Source organism: Triticum aestivum, chromosome 7A (genome assembly GCF_018294505.1).
Source record: "Triticum aestivum cultivar Chinese Spring chromosome 7A, IWGSC CS RefSeq v2.1, whole genome shotgun sequence".
Lineage (NCBI taxonomy): Eukaryota > Viridiplantae > Streptophyta > Magnoliopsida > Poales > Poaceae > Triticum > Triticum aestivum.
Genome location: NC_057812.1, coordinates 219,251,248 through 219,266,636, shown reverse-complemented (window position 1 = coordinate 219,266,636; position 15,389 = coordinate 219,251,248).

The window sequence follows — 15,389 nt, the reverse complement described above, 5'->3', positions numbered from 1 at the left end:
TCAACACAGCCTTTCATCCTCAAACTAGTGGACAAGTCGAGCGAGTAAATCAAATTCTTGAAGATATGCTCAGGGCTTGTGTCATTTCTTTCGGTATGAAGTGGGAAGATTGTCTTCCATATGCCGAGTTCTCCTACAACAACAGCTTCCAATCGAGTTCGGGCAAGGCCCCATTCGAGATTCTCTATGGCAGAAAGTGTCGTACTCCTCTTAATTGGTCAGAGACTGGTGAACACCAACTTCTTGGCAATGACTTAATCACAGAGGCTGAAGAAATGTGCAAAGTCATTCGTGAAAATCTCAAAGCCGCGCAATCGCGCCAGAAGAGTTACTATGATAGCATGCATCGTGACTTGGCTTTTGAGATAGGAGACCATGTCTACCTCCACGTCTCTCCAATGAAAGGCACTCGTCGCTTCGGTATCAAAGGGAAGCTTGCCCCTAGATACGTGGGTCCTTTCAAGATCATTGGCCAAAGAGGCGATCTCGCCTATCAACTTGAGCTTCCGTCCAATTTTGCAAATGTGCATGACGTGTTTCATGTGTCTCAGCTTCGCAAGTGTTTCAAGACTCCTGACCGCACCATCAAATTTGAAGAGATTGATCTCCAAGAAGACATGTCTTATCATGAGCATCCCGTTGCTATTCTTGAAGAAACTGAGCGCAAGACTCACAATAAGTCTATAAAATTCCTGGAAGTGAAGTGGTCACATCATTACGACCGAGAAGCCACCTGGGAACGCGAGGACCACCTCCGTTCCGAATATCCAGAGTTTTTCCAGTCCTAGATCTCGGGACGAGATCCTTTCATAGTGGTGGAGTGTTGTAACGCCCCGTATGTAACTTGCCATATTTGTATTCCAAATCTTGCCATTTTCGGCTCTAAGTCATGATATTCCCTCATGGTTGGGTTTTGTCTTCGTTTTGCATTTTGTTCATGTCATGCATTTCATATCACGTCATCATGTGCATCGCATTTGCATACGTGTTTGTCTCACGCATCCGAGCATTTTCCCCGTTGTCCGTTTTACGATCCGGCACTCCTACGTCCTTCGGCGTCCCCTTTTGCCTCTTTCGTGTGCGGGTGTTAAACGTTCTCGGATTGGACCAAGACTTGCCAAGCGGCCTTGGTACACCACCGGTAGACCGCCTGTAAAGTTTCGTACCATTTGGAGTCCGTTTGATACTCCAACGGTTAGCCGAGGAACCGTAAAGGCCTCGTGTGTGTTGCAGCCCAACACCCCTCCAAAGTGACCCAAAACCCATCTAAACCCCCTCCATCCTCTCGGCCGTTCGATCACGATCGCGTGGCCGAAAACCGCACCTCGTCTGGACTCTCCTAGCTCCCTCTACCTATAAATATATGCCCCCTCCGAAATTTTCGGGTCCAAACCCTAGCCTTCTTCCACCCCGCGCCGCCGGACACGTCCGGTCCGGCCGGACACATCCACCGACCCGCGCCAGCCAATCGCGCCACGCCACCTGTCGCCTCACCGCCGCCCACCGCCGCCGGCCCGCGAGGCCCGAGACGCCGCGCTCCTCCACCCGGCTTCCCCGCCGCCCGCGCACCCCGGCTCCCGATCTGCGCTGCCGCCTGCCTCCCAGCGCGCCGCCGCCCGGAGTTCATGCCACCGCCTTGCGCCGGTCGCCGCCCCGCGCCGGACCAGTGACCCGCCGCCCGCCGCCGCTCGACTCCGGCAGGAGCCGTCCTTCATCGCCTTGCCCTCTCCCTCCTCGTCGCCCGCGTCCGCCTTGTCCATCTCCGGCGAGCCCCGCCGACTCCGGCCACCGTCTTCTCCCCAAGCCCCGGCGAGTATCTCGGCTGCCTCGGCTCCCGCGCCGCCCGGATCTGGATCTGGAAACACTAGGGTTGACCTCTCTTTTCCTCTAAGTACTTTTCTGTTATTTTTTTAGCCATGTTCATCGCATCATAACTCTATCATCGTAGCTCCGTTTTGAGCGTGCCATATATCATAATGTTCGTTAGGATGTCCTCTTCACTTTGTTCCATTGCACCATGCTTGTTTTAGTCCATATTGATGCCTAAAATGCTCTTGCAAGAGTGCTATAAAATGTTAGTTCCTGATTCTTATCAGATTATGAGCATTTGTCATTTTTGCCATGTTTAATGTGTGCTGCATATGAGCATGAGCTCTACATGTGTTTTGGGTCATGCCATGCCATCTTTACAGGGGTGTATGCCATGTATTTTTGTGATCAATGTGGTTACTGGCACAAGCATGCAAAGTAGCTCTGATGATGTTGCTGATTTAAGGGACTTGAATTTCACCAAGTCATTTCCCTGCTGTTATTTTAATGCCATGTACTTATGTTGCTACAGAGTGATCCATGCCTCTTTTGAGTATGTTCAGTAAGGATGATTTGGGCATATGGTTATGCTCTGTCCATCCATGTCCTTGTTTGCATTTATGGAGTCCCCTAGCATGACACAATCTTGCTCTACTTTTGCTATAAAATGTTCCTGGCAGATTGTTTACGTGTTAATCAATTTTTCCAAGGTTGTTGTAGTTGATCCATGCATGCTATGACATGGTTCTTGCCATGTCTTCTTGCTGGTAGTGTGCTTAGGTTGTCATGCAATGCCTTGTGTTGAGTGCATCGAGCTCGCAAACATGCCTACGTAACTCTGTTTTTGCCATGTCCAGTTTTTCTGCTAAGTCTGAATCTGTTAACAAAACTTGCTATGTTTACATGGGTGCCATCATGTTTTCTGTGCCCTTTTGGCTTATGGTCAGTAAGGGACTTTTGTTATATGCTTTGAGTAGTTTCATTCCATGCCTTGTGTTGCTATGATATGATCCTGTAGCATGTTCTTATCTTGCTCTAAACATTGCTTCCTGATGTTAAATCCTGACATGTTAGTATTTTCACTAAGTCTGTGATGCTGTTATCTTTTGCACTTTTGCCATGCTTGTTTGAACCTGCTCTTGCGTGATTTAGCCGTAGCTCAGTGTTCATCTTTTGTCAAGCATCTTGAGTAGATCACTGCCATGTGCTTTGTTGCTATGTTGGAGTGCAGTAACTTAGTTTCTTGTTGCATTCTAGATGGCATCGTGTTGTTAATCGCAAAATTGTGTCATTATTGTTTTGCTTGCCATTTGCAAATCGTGCATCCGTTTCCGGTGATTTTTATATCGATTTTGACCGAAATCAACTCATCTTTCCAGCGGCGCACTTGGTTTTCCAAGTTGAGGCCTGGTTCATCCTTTCCTTCCGGAGCACATATATGCATTGCATATTACATCCTGCATATCATGTCATGTTTTGCATCATGTTGCTTGCGCATTGCATCGTGGTTGATTGTGGTTTCTTTTGCTTGTGTTCTTGCCTTGGGTAGATCCGAGAGATGAGTTCGTGATCGAGGAACCTGTTGAGTACGCTTACGAGGATCAAGCTTATGTCAACTCGGAGAACTTTGCAGGCAAGATGACCATACCCTCGAAATCACTTCTATCTTTGCTTGCTAGTTGCTCGCTCTATTGCTATGTCGCGATACCTACCACTTGCTATATCATGCCTCCCATATTGCCATGTCAAGCGTCTAACCCACCTTGTCCTAGAAAACCGTTGTTTGGCTATGTTACCGCTTTGCTCAGCCCCTCTTATAGCGTTGCTAGTTGTAGGTGAAGATTGGAGTTTGTTCCTTGTTGGAACATGTTTATTGTTGGGATATCACTATTATATCTTGTTTACTTTAATTAACCTATATACTTGGTAAAGGGTGGAAGGCTCGTCCTTATGCCTAGTGTTTTGTTCCACTCTTGCCGCCCTAGTTTCCATCATACCGGTGTTATGTTCCTTGATTTTGTGTTCCTTACGCGGTTGGGTTATAATGGGAACCCCTTGACAGTTTGCCTTGAATAAAACTCCTCCAGCAAGGCCCAACCTTGGTTTTACATTTGCCTAACAACCTATAACCTTCCCTTGGGTTTTCGTGAGCCCGAGGGTCATCTTTATTTTAATCCCCCCGGGCCAGTGCTCCTCTGAGTGTTGGTCCGAAATGGGCAGCCTGCGGGGCCACCTCGGGGCAACTCGAGGGTTAGTTTTACTCATAGCTTGACCTATTCGGTGTGCCCTGAGAACGAGATACGCGCGACTCCTATCGGGATTTGTCGGCACATCGGGCGACTTTGCTGGTCTTGTTTTACCATTGTCGAGATGTCTTGTAACCGGGATTCCGAGTCTGATCGGGTCGTCCTGGGAGAAGGAATATCCTTCGTTGACCATGAGAGCTTGTGATGGGCTAAGTTGGGACACCCATGCAGGGATTTGAACTTTCGAAAGTCGTGCCCGCGGTTATGGGCAGATGGGAATTTGTTAATATTCGGTTGTAGAAAACCTGACACTTAACTTAATTAAAATGAACCAACAGCGTGTGTAGCCGTGATGGTCTCTTTTCGGCGGAGTCCGGGAAGAGAACACGGTCTCGTGTTATGCTTGAACGTAAGTAGTTCTAGGATCACTTCTTGATCTTTGTAGCTTCTCGACCGTTCTTTGCCTTCTCTTCTCGCTCTCATTTGCGTAAGTTAGCCACTATATATGCTAGCGCTTGCTGCAGCTCCACCTCACTACCTTTTCCTTCCCATAAGCTTAAATAGTCTTCATCACGAGGGTGTGAGATTGCTGAGTCCCCATGACTCACAGATTACTTCCAAAACCAGATGCAGGTGCAGCAATGATGCCATTCCAGGGGATGCGACCGAACTCAAGTGGGAGTTCGATGAGGATTCAGGACGTTACTATGTTTCCTTTGCAGACAATCAATAGTGGAGCCCAGTTGGGGCGATCGGGGATCTTATGCATTTGGGGTTCTCTTTATTTTGGTTCCGTAGTCGGACCTTGATTGTATTCTGGATGATGTAATGCTATATTTATGTATTGTGTGAAGTGGCGATTGTAAGCCAACTCTCTATCTCTTTCTTATTCAGTACATGGGATGTGTAAAGATTACCCCTCTTGCGACATGCCTACAATGCGGTTATGCCTCTAAGTCGTGCTCCGACACGTGGGAGATATAGCCGCATCGTGGGTGTTACACATGTTAATCCCACTGACTACAGAGTGGCAATGGGAGTTGGGGGTCGAATTGCGTCTGCAATGTGAGCGACAGAGCTAGAGGATCCAACAGAGGGTATGAGCTTAACTTTTGAATTGGTCCTGTGAGTGTGAAAGAGGGGGGGGGTACCTTGAACCCATCATATTTGTTGGAGCGAAGGCTGCATCTCACCTCAGAGGTGGAAATTGGAGCAGTAGTTCTGGCGCGTCAAGTACGTGTCCTAGTAGCTGCTTGAGGAGCCAGAGCCACAATTTGTGTGGTCACAGGGAGTTCTTGAAGATTGGGAAGTGTTGGGGTTTCAGTAATGCAGTCCTCAGTGGCAGAGTCAGGTACCTCCTCGATGGCAACTGAAGATGAGGCCAGGGGAGTGTCAAGGCTCGAGTGCTGAGAAAAGTTGAAGTCAACAAAGTCATGTGTGATCATGACAGAGAGCTGCACAGAGTTGCTTCTCAGTCCATACCCTTCCCTCCATGGCCAAAACAAAGCAAGCAGCGGGCTGACAGCTTGGAAGATGAGGTTGTTCAGATTCTGACGTGGGATTGGGTCATTCAACAGTCTGGAAAGAATCTCATTGCCTTGTGCAGATAAGCCAAACTGTATGCCTTGATCATGTACATCCAGAGAGATAGCCAGAGATTCAGAATTCAGAGAAGTTTCTACCACAGCCACCTAGAGATCTTGCAAAGAGTTCTGATCAGACTAAGTGGAGCTGGAACTGTCAGACAGAGTAATGAAATTGTTCCAGGCTTGAAATTCATTGTCCATGAGATTATCTTCAGGGACAAGGCCATCTTGCATTGTCAATCCTTGGGCAGCCAACCAAGCCTGATAATTGACAAGGTGGGGTGGCATAGGAGGAAGCTGTGGGGCAGCAGGTGCTGGCCAGGCCTCCAACCTGCATTGGCATTGCCCTGATGTGCGGGAGCACCATTAGCAGCACCAGCATTATTACCTGCACCGGGAGCACCATTCTGAACCAGCCAGTTATGCACTTGTTGCTGGTAAAGCTGCTAGGCAGTGAGCTCAGGGCCAAATTGAGGATGGGGATTGCCATCTGGCGGTGATTGCTCTTCCCTAGCAGGAGGAACCTCATGGAGCAAACCATTCCAATTGTTACTGCGAAGTATTGTTACCTGAACTATCCAGCAGTCATGAGCACCTCCAAGCTGCCAGACAATAAAGCTCTTGGGGATTAAGTGCAGGCGGATGACTCTGGCCTTTAGAAGGATAAAACAACGATCTTGACATGGATTGTACCATGAAACCAACGAGCCATACCCACCAAGTGCACTGTTGATACAGTACTCCGTCTGATAATCATACGGAAAACCGAACATCATCAGCAAGACCTCGGGCCCAAACGAGGTGGTGCGCCTATTCAGAGCCTCATTATGGGGAACAAAACTGATCAATAGATCCTCGTCTTCAAGCTCAAGCGGGGTGTTCACATCAGAATCTCTCATGAAGGAATCCACGAATCCAAAAGCCCAGATTCCAAAAGGATGGTCATTGACCTCGGTAGTGAACAACTTCGATTCATGGAGGAGGGAGACGATCTGGTTGCAGATGGTCGTGCGGTGATGCAGAGGCGCATAGTGGATGGCTTGAGAGATGGCTAGGAAGTCGTGATTCAGCGGTGCAATGGGGCCGACCATCATGCCGCTGTGCACGAGGCGGTTCACCGGGCCCGGCTTGACGGCCAACCTCGGTGGGAGAAAAGGCACCGAGTTCAGCGGGTAGTTTGCCATTGTCATGGAGCAGGGGGGTGATGGCGGAGAGGACAACAATGGAGGTGGCGGCTGCGGCGAGGAAGGCTGTGGTGATGGGATGGGGCAGAGTGAGGTTTGTTGGGTTTTTGAGGTGGAAGCCGAAGCGTGAATGGGGGCAGTGGGTGGCAAAGTTGCCTTCAAAACCCATTTCCATTTCTAGCTTGCGGCATGATCTTGCCACTTGCCCATAGAATCCACAGACGCTGCATTGGACGGTTCTCCTTGCAATAGTGGTTACGAGGCGTGATGATTTGTGATGACCCAAAAATTCGGATGAATTGATCACAGTCGCCTGATTTGACTCGAGCAGGGCACATTGAGCAAGGGTGGCATACTTGTGACAATCCACTGTTTTATGACCGGGCCCAGAGCAGTTAATGCAAATGAGGCGTGCTTGGCAGGAGATCTTACAATGCCCCCATTGAAGGCATCTGGAGCAAAGATTGGCCCAATTAGTGGCGAGAGTATTGATTTCCTCCAACGGATAATCAGCTTGAGCTAAATCAGCCTTATGCCTTGCACTAAGAACGGAGAGGGCACAAGTCATGGGGTGGGGCATAGCTAAAAGCAGAATCTAAATAACATGTCGGTAACGAAGGGTAAGCCAAATTCATCGGGCATTTGAATTGTCCAATTAAAAGGCATTCAATCTTCCTCAGACGCCGCTTGGGACAAGAAATGATTCATTAATGACAGGTGATCAATGGGCGGAGCGGTAATCTTGCCCCGCTAAAGTGGCCATGGGAATGAACCAAATTGAATTTGAGTATTTTTTGTTGTGAATAATCGCAGAAGAAGTAGAGGCCTCATGATCATGTGTGTTAGAGAAATTCCATTGCTTCAGATTGACAATTTCAAATTTTCTCAACTCCTTAATAGAAGAATGGTCCATTGGTTGATCATTTCTTAAGAAGTTCAGGGAAGTAGATAGAGCCAAAGGCTTACGATCCAGGATCTCAACCAACTCTTGATCAACATGCCAATGAGAATCAGAATAGAACTTGGCAAAACGACCATGAAAAGATGGAAGTGACACACAAAGTCTGGCCAAACATGATCTTTAAGCCCATATATGAAATTCCCACTTTGTTGTTGGCCACAAAGAAACAGAATGATCGGGAGGTAAGTGAAACCACATTGAAGCCCGAGCAAATCCCTCCAAGGCAACATTGTAAAGCAACCCCAATAGAATCAATCAGAGAGGGAAGGATGCCAGAGAGAAAGAGACCACCAAAAAGAACTCCTTGGTGTCCCGAGAGGGGGAGAAGTGCACTGTTGATCCAAATTTTCTTCTCGTCTGATCTGCCAGGGCCAGGGCCGAGGCAAAGTCCTAATGAAGGAGGCCTTCCATGGATGATTAAGCTAGAGATCGCCATTGGTGGTGGAGAGCAGGTGGAGGAGAGGGGGAGAGTAGAGGAGAGGTGGGAGAGAGCCATCCCACTAGCTCGCCATTTCAAAATTTATAACCGCGATTTATGCATATCTTTGTTTTCAGTACTTTTCAAAGCAGTTCACCGATGACTACCTCTCAAACCACCTACATGGTAAGAGGCGAGGAAGGTGTTCATTCAACACCCACGGTACAATATTGAAGTCTTCCTGAAGAGGACGAAGGTTGGACGAGAAATTATCCATAGCCACTGGCCTAAAGTTGCAAGGACATTCAACATCACTGAAGGTGCAATATTCACCTTCCGCTTCTGCATTTCCCAGATGAGATTCATCTGTCTATTTACCATGTATGATGCTACTTTTCCAAAGGTTTTTGATTTTGCATGTGAAACTTGATGCTTTTGTGTAATGGCGTAGCTAGCTATATCCCTCTTTGGCGTAACTGAGTGCTGAAGCTATCTGATGCAATTCGATTATGAAATACTGGTTGCCATTATACGGATATGAAACATATGGTGTGTTTTATAAGAAAGGACAATTTGATTACCAGATGGATTATCAAATAATAGGCTAATTACCCTGCTTATTGGGGTTTTCTATTGCAGATGGTTACTCAGACAACATCGTGGGCGATGAACTCAAAGAACCCACACGGTTTCTAGAAGGTAGGCGTGTTGGATCAACTAACAATCACACACAACTTCCGGTAGAGAAATGTGTGCATTAGGCCACCTTGCACAAACGTTTCCACACAAAAAGTGTGTGTGATATACATACGAACGGAAACGTTTTTCTGGTATTCATTGTGTGAGATGTACATACAAACGGAAACGATTGGGCTTCGATGCCTCCCCCAATCGCACACAAGCTCATTTTGCCCTCGCCTGTGTGGCCAGAGGGCCTATCCCCGACGGTTTCTGGGTCGTGTGGGAAGGACCCCCCTGTCGCACACACTCACTAGGAGACGGTTTAAAACTCCATCATAGAAAAGGGGTAAAAACCGTTTGTATAGCACATCTCTGCACCAGTGAAAGAACCCAAGAGTAATAAGCTTCTTAATTTTGCTTCCACGTATCACCATGGAGAACTCAAACTGGTGCAACTAATGCAATGGCAAGGGCACACGGAGTGCCCAAGTCCCTCACTCCCAAATCCCACCAAAGCAACAAAAGCCATGGAGGAAAATGAGAGGAAGAACAAGAAGGAGAACACCAAGAACTTCAAGATATATATCCAAGGGGTTCCCCTCACATAAAGGAGAAAGTGATTGGTGGAAATATGGATCTAGATCTCCCCTCTCCTCCCCCCCCCCAAAACTAGCAAGAATCCATGGAGGGATTGAGAGATAGCAAGCTCGAAGAAGGTCAACAATGGGGGAAGAACACGAGCTCAAAGGATAAGGTTTAATGGGGAAAAAACCTTTTATAGGAGGAGGGAAATCCAACCGTTACCTTGCTCCCAGTCCGCACAGAGCAGTACTACCGCTCAACAGAGCGGTGATGACCCACAAGTATAGGGGATCAATCATAGTCCTTTACATAAGTAAGAGTGTCAAACCCAACGAGGAGCAGAAAGAAATGACAAGTAGTTTTCAGCAAGGTATTCTCTACAAGCACTGAAATTATAAGTAGTGAGTAGTTTGATAGCAAGATAATTTGCAACGAGCAAGTAACGATAACGGTAACAAATGTGCATCAAGGTAGTCCAATCCTTTTGTGGCAAAGGACAGACCAAAATGGTCTCTTATGATAAGCAACGCATTCTTGAGGGTACACGGGAATTTCATCTTGAAGGAAATATTCCCTAGAGGCAATAATAAAGTTGTTATTTATATTTCCTTATATCATGATAAATGTTTATTATTCATTCTAGAATTGTATTAACCGGAAACTTGATACATTTTTTAATACATAGACAAAACAAAGTGTCCCTAGTATGCCTCTAAATGACTAGCTCGTTAATCAAAGATGGTTAGGTTTCCTGACCATAGACATGTGTTGTCATTTGATGAACGTGATCACATCATTAGGAGAATGATGTGATGGACAAGACCCATCTGTTAGCTTAGCATAATGATCTTTAAGTTTTATTACTATTGCTTTCTTCATGACTTATACATATTCCTTTGACTATGAGATTATGCAATTCCCGAATACCGGAGGAACACCTTGTGTGCTATCAAACGTCACAATGTAACTGGGTGATTCTAAAGATGCTCTACAGGTGTCTCCGAAGGTCTTTGTTGGGTTGGCATAGATTGAGATTAGGATTTGTCACTCCGAGTATCGGAGAGGTATCTCTGGGCCCTCTTGGTAATGCACATCACGATAAGACTTGCAAGCAATGTGTCTAATGAGTTAGTTGTGGGATGATGCATTACGGAACGAGTAAAGAGACTTGTCGGTCACGAGATTGAACTAGGTATGAAGATACCGACGATCAAATCTCGGGCAAGTAACATACCGATGACAAAGGGAATGATGTAACACCCTCGATGCGACTATAGCTCCCACGTGTCGAGGCACGACTTAGAGACATAATCGCATTGAAGGCATATGTCGCAAGTCAGGCAATCATCACAAACATCCCATGTAATATAGATAATAAAAGGGATAACATAGTTGGCTTACACTCACCACGTCAATCAAGTACATAAATAACATTACATCATCCAAACACTCATGGCCCGACTACGGCGCCAAAATAAAAGATAACCCAGCATGCGACATGGTCCCGATCACCCCCAACTGGGCACCACTACTGATCATCAGGAAAGGAAACATAGTAACATTGAGAGTCCTCGTTGAACTCCCACTTGAGCTCGAGCGCGTCACCTGGAGCAGAATCATCAGGCCCTGCATCTGGTGTAATAGTAATCTATGAGCCACAGGGACTCAGCAATCTCGCACCCTCGCGATCAAGACTATTTAAGCTTATAGGTAAGACAAGGTAAAAATATATGTGGAGCTACAGCAAGCGACTAGCATATATGGTGGCTAACTTATTCGCAAAAGAGGGCGAGAAGAGGAGGCAAAGCGCGAGCGAGAAACTAGAGGACAACCTGCGCAAACATTACTCCAACACCGTGTCCACTTCCCGGACTCCGCCGAGAAGAGGCCATCACGGTAACACACTCAGTTGATTCATTTTAATTAAATTAAGGTTCAAGTTATCTACAATCGGACATTAACAAATTCCCATCTGCCCATAACCGCGGGCACGGCTTTCGAAAGTTCAAATCCCTGCAGGGGAGTCCCAACTTAGCCCATGACAAGCTCTCACGGTCAACGAAGGAATAGACCTCCTCCCAAGACGTTCCGATCAGACTCGGTATCTCGGTTCTTCAAGACACTTCGACAGGTTAAAACAAGACCAGCAACACCACCCGAATGTGCCGACAAATCCCGATAGGAGCTGCACATATCTCTTTCTCAGGGCACACTCAGATTGTCCAAACTCCCGGTAGGCCAGCCCAGAGTTGCCCCTGGTAGCCACCGGCGGCTGATAGTTTGGACCAACACTCAGAGGAGCACTGGCCCGGGAGGGGGGGGGTTAAAATAATGATGACCCTTGAGTCTGCAGAACCCAAGGGAAAGAAAAGGCTAGGTGGCAAATGGAAAAATCAAGGTTGGGCATTGCTGGAAAAGCTTTAATCAAGGCGAACTATCAAGGGGTTCCCATTATAACCCAACCGCGTAAGGAACGCAAAATCCAGGAACATAACACCGATATGACGAAAACTAGGGCGGCAAGAGTGGAACAAAACACTAGGCGAGAGGCCAAGCCTTCCACCCTTTACCAAGTGTATAGATGCATTAAGATAACAAGATAATATAATGATATCCCAACAAGTAAATAAATGTTTGAACAAGGAACAACCTCCAATCTTCACCTGCAACTAGCAACGCTATAAGAGGGGCTGAGCAAAGCGGTAACATAGCCAATCAATAGTTTGCTAGGACAAGGTGGGTTAGAGGTTTGACATGGCAATTGGGAGGCTGGAAAGCAAATGGTAGGCATCGTAGCAATGGCATAGCAAAAGAGCGAGCAAACTAGCATAGCAAAGATAGTAGTGATTTCGAGGGTATGATCATCTTGCCTGCAAAGTTGTCAGAGTTAACTAGATCCTCGAAAGCAAACTCAATGGGCTCCTCATTAGCGAACTCATCTCCCGGCTCTATCCAAACAAGACAAACAAGCAACAGGGACACAATCAACCACGTGCAAGACTCAAACAATATGATGCAAAGATGATATGCTATTCGGGATGCGATGCGGGATGCATATGCAAGATGTGACAGGGAATGCATGAACCTGGCCTCAACTTGGAAATCCAAGTGTGCCAATGGAAAGATGAGATGAAATCGCTTGAAAACGATATAAAGAACGTCGGAATCGGAGTTACGGTTTGGAAATGGCAAGCGATTCAAATATGACACCGGTCTGCGATTTACAGTAAGTAGCCATCTAAATGCAATGAGATGAACATGCTACAACACCCAAACATAACAACAAAATACATGGCAGGGATGCACTCAAGATGCTTAACAAAAGTCTAGCACTTAGCTATGGCCAATTCACCCACTAACAGGTTCAAACAAGCATGGCAAAAATGCATATGGCAAACAGATCTCAGACTTAGTGAAATTAACACTTGTCTGGAATTTCAGATCAGGTAGCCCTCTTCGGAGCAACAAAACTACATGCTACAGGACCTGAACATGGCAAATTAAAGCATGGCATGGAGCTACTCAAAGAGCTTAACAAAAGTCCCTTAGTGACCTTGAGACAAAAGGGATCAGAAAATACAATTGCAAGCATGTGAACATAGCAAATGCATAATCAGTTTTCAGACTTAGTGAAAACTGGAACATGCTGAAACATAACTCAAGTAGGCATGTTTACGAGCTCAATGCACTCACTACGGAGCAAGTCATGACAACATAAGCATAAATCCATCAAGAAGGCACAAAATACAAGCTAGACATGGCAAGAAAAATAGCATAGCATGCACGGATCAACTACAACATCATCGGCAAAATTGCAAACAAGTTGACAATCTGCCCAGATTCACAAAGTAGCAAAAGTAGAGCTCGACTGACTCAAGTTAGGATGATCCATAAATGCAAACAAAGACATGGATGGATAGAGCACTACAAGATTAACAAAACATCCTTACTGACCATCCTCAAAAGAGGCACGGATCACTAGGAAACAACATGAACATATGGCATCATGAGATAAACAGCTCAAGGACTTAGTGGAAATGCTAAGTCCCTGAAAACAGAATTACTAGGTGCACCACTATGCAAGCTCGTGCTAGTCACCACACACATCAAAAAAATACATGGGTTGCACTTCTGGAAAGATGACAAAACCCTTAACAAAACATATGTAAAACTCAGGGGCATATCATGCACACATTAATCATGGCAAAAATGACAAAAAGCTAAATGGAGCAGCAGATCTGACAATTATCTCAAGTAGCCCTCTTCTAACAGCATTTCGGGCATCAAGATGAACTCAAATGAAAATGATGCAATGGAATGAAATGATGTACTCTCTGAGGCTAACAATTTGATATGCTTTATGCCAAAAATGGAGTTACGGATGCGGAGATACGACACGATGAACAGGAGCACATGGATCTGGGATTTTGGGACTTAGACGAATTTTAACCTCCGGATCTAGGGTTTGACCCGGGCACGCAAAACGAGGATCGTCGCCGGGGTCGCGGCGCGAGGCGCCGGCCGGCGTCGATGGCGGGAGGCGGCGCCGATGGCCTCGGGTGGCCGGCCGCGAGGAGTGTGGCGGCGCCCTCGGGCGAGTGGAGGCGGGGCGACGAACGGGCCTCGGGGGCCCGATCTGGGCCTCCCGGGCCGGCGGCGGCGACGAAGTGGGGCGGCGGCGCGGACCAATGGCGTGATGCCACGTGGCGGCGGCGGGGACAGGTCGGACGTGTCCGTCGGCTGGGAAAAGTGTCCGGCGGCGCGCGAGGTGACGGATCTAGGGTTTCGGGGGGGGGGGAGAAGAAGAAAACGGAGGGGGTCTTTAAATAGGCATAGGAGGAGCTAGGAGAGTCCAAATGAGGTGCGGTTTTCGGCCACGCGATCGTGATCGAATGCTCTAGGTGATGGAGCAGATTTAGGTGGGTTTTGGGCCAACTTGGAGGGGTGTTGGGCTGCAACACACACGAGGCCTTTTCGGTCCCTCGGTTAACCATTGAAGTATCAAACGAAGTCCAAATGATACGAAACTTGACAGGCGGTCTACCGGTAGTAAACCAAGGCCGCTTGGCAAGTCTTGGTCCAATCCAGAAATGTTTAATCCCCACACACGAAAGAAATCTAGAACTGACCACCGGAGGAGAACGAAGCGCCGGAATGCAAAACGGACATCGAGGAAAATGCCCGAATGCATGAGACAAACACATATGCAAATGCAATACACATGATGACATGATATGAGATACATGACAATGATAACGACACACGGAGACAAAAACCCGAACCCGAGAAAATAAAATAACTTAATGCCAGAAACGGCAAGACTTGGAGTACAAATTGGGAAAGTCACATCCGGGGTGTTACAACACTCCACCACTACGAAAGGATCTCGTCCCGAGATCTAGGACTGAAAGAACGCCGGGTACTCAGAATGGAGGTGATCCTCGTGTTCCCAAGTAGCTTCACGGTCGGAATGGTGTGACCACTTGACTTTGAGGAATTTGATTGACTTATTGTGAGTCTTGCGTTCAGTCTCTTCAAGAATAGCAACTGGGTGCTCACGATAGGAAAGATCTTCTTGGAGCTCAATGTTCTCGAAGTTGACGGTGCGGTCAGGAGTCTTGAAGCACTTATGAAGCTGAGAGACATGGAACACGTCATGAACATTTGCAAAGTTTGAAGGAAGCTCGAGTTGATAGGCGAGATCGCCTCTCTTGCTGACAATCTTGAAAGGTCCCACGTATCTGGGGGCAAGCTTCCCTTTGATACCGAAGCGACGAGTACGTTTCATAGGAGAGACGAGGAGGTAAACATGATCTCCGATCTCGAAAGCCAAATCACGATGCTTAATATCATAGTAGCTCTTCTGGCGGGATTGGGCTGCTTTGAGGTTATCTCGAATGACTTTGCACATTTCCTCTGCCT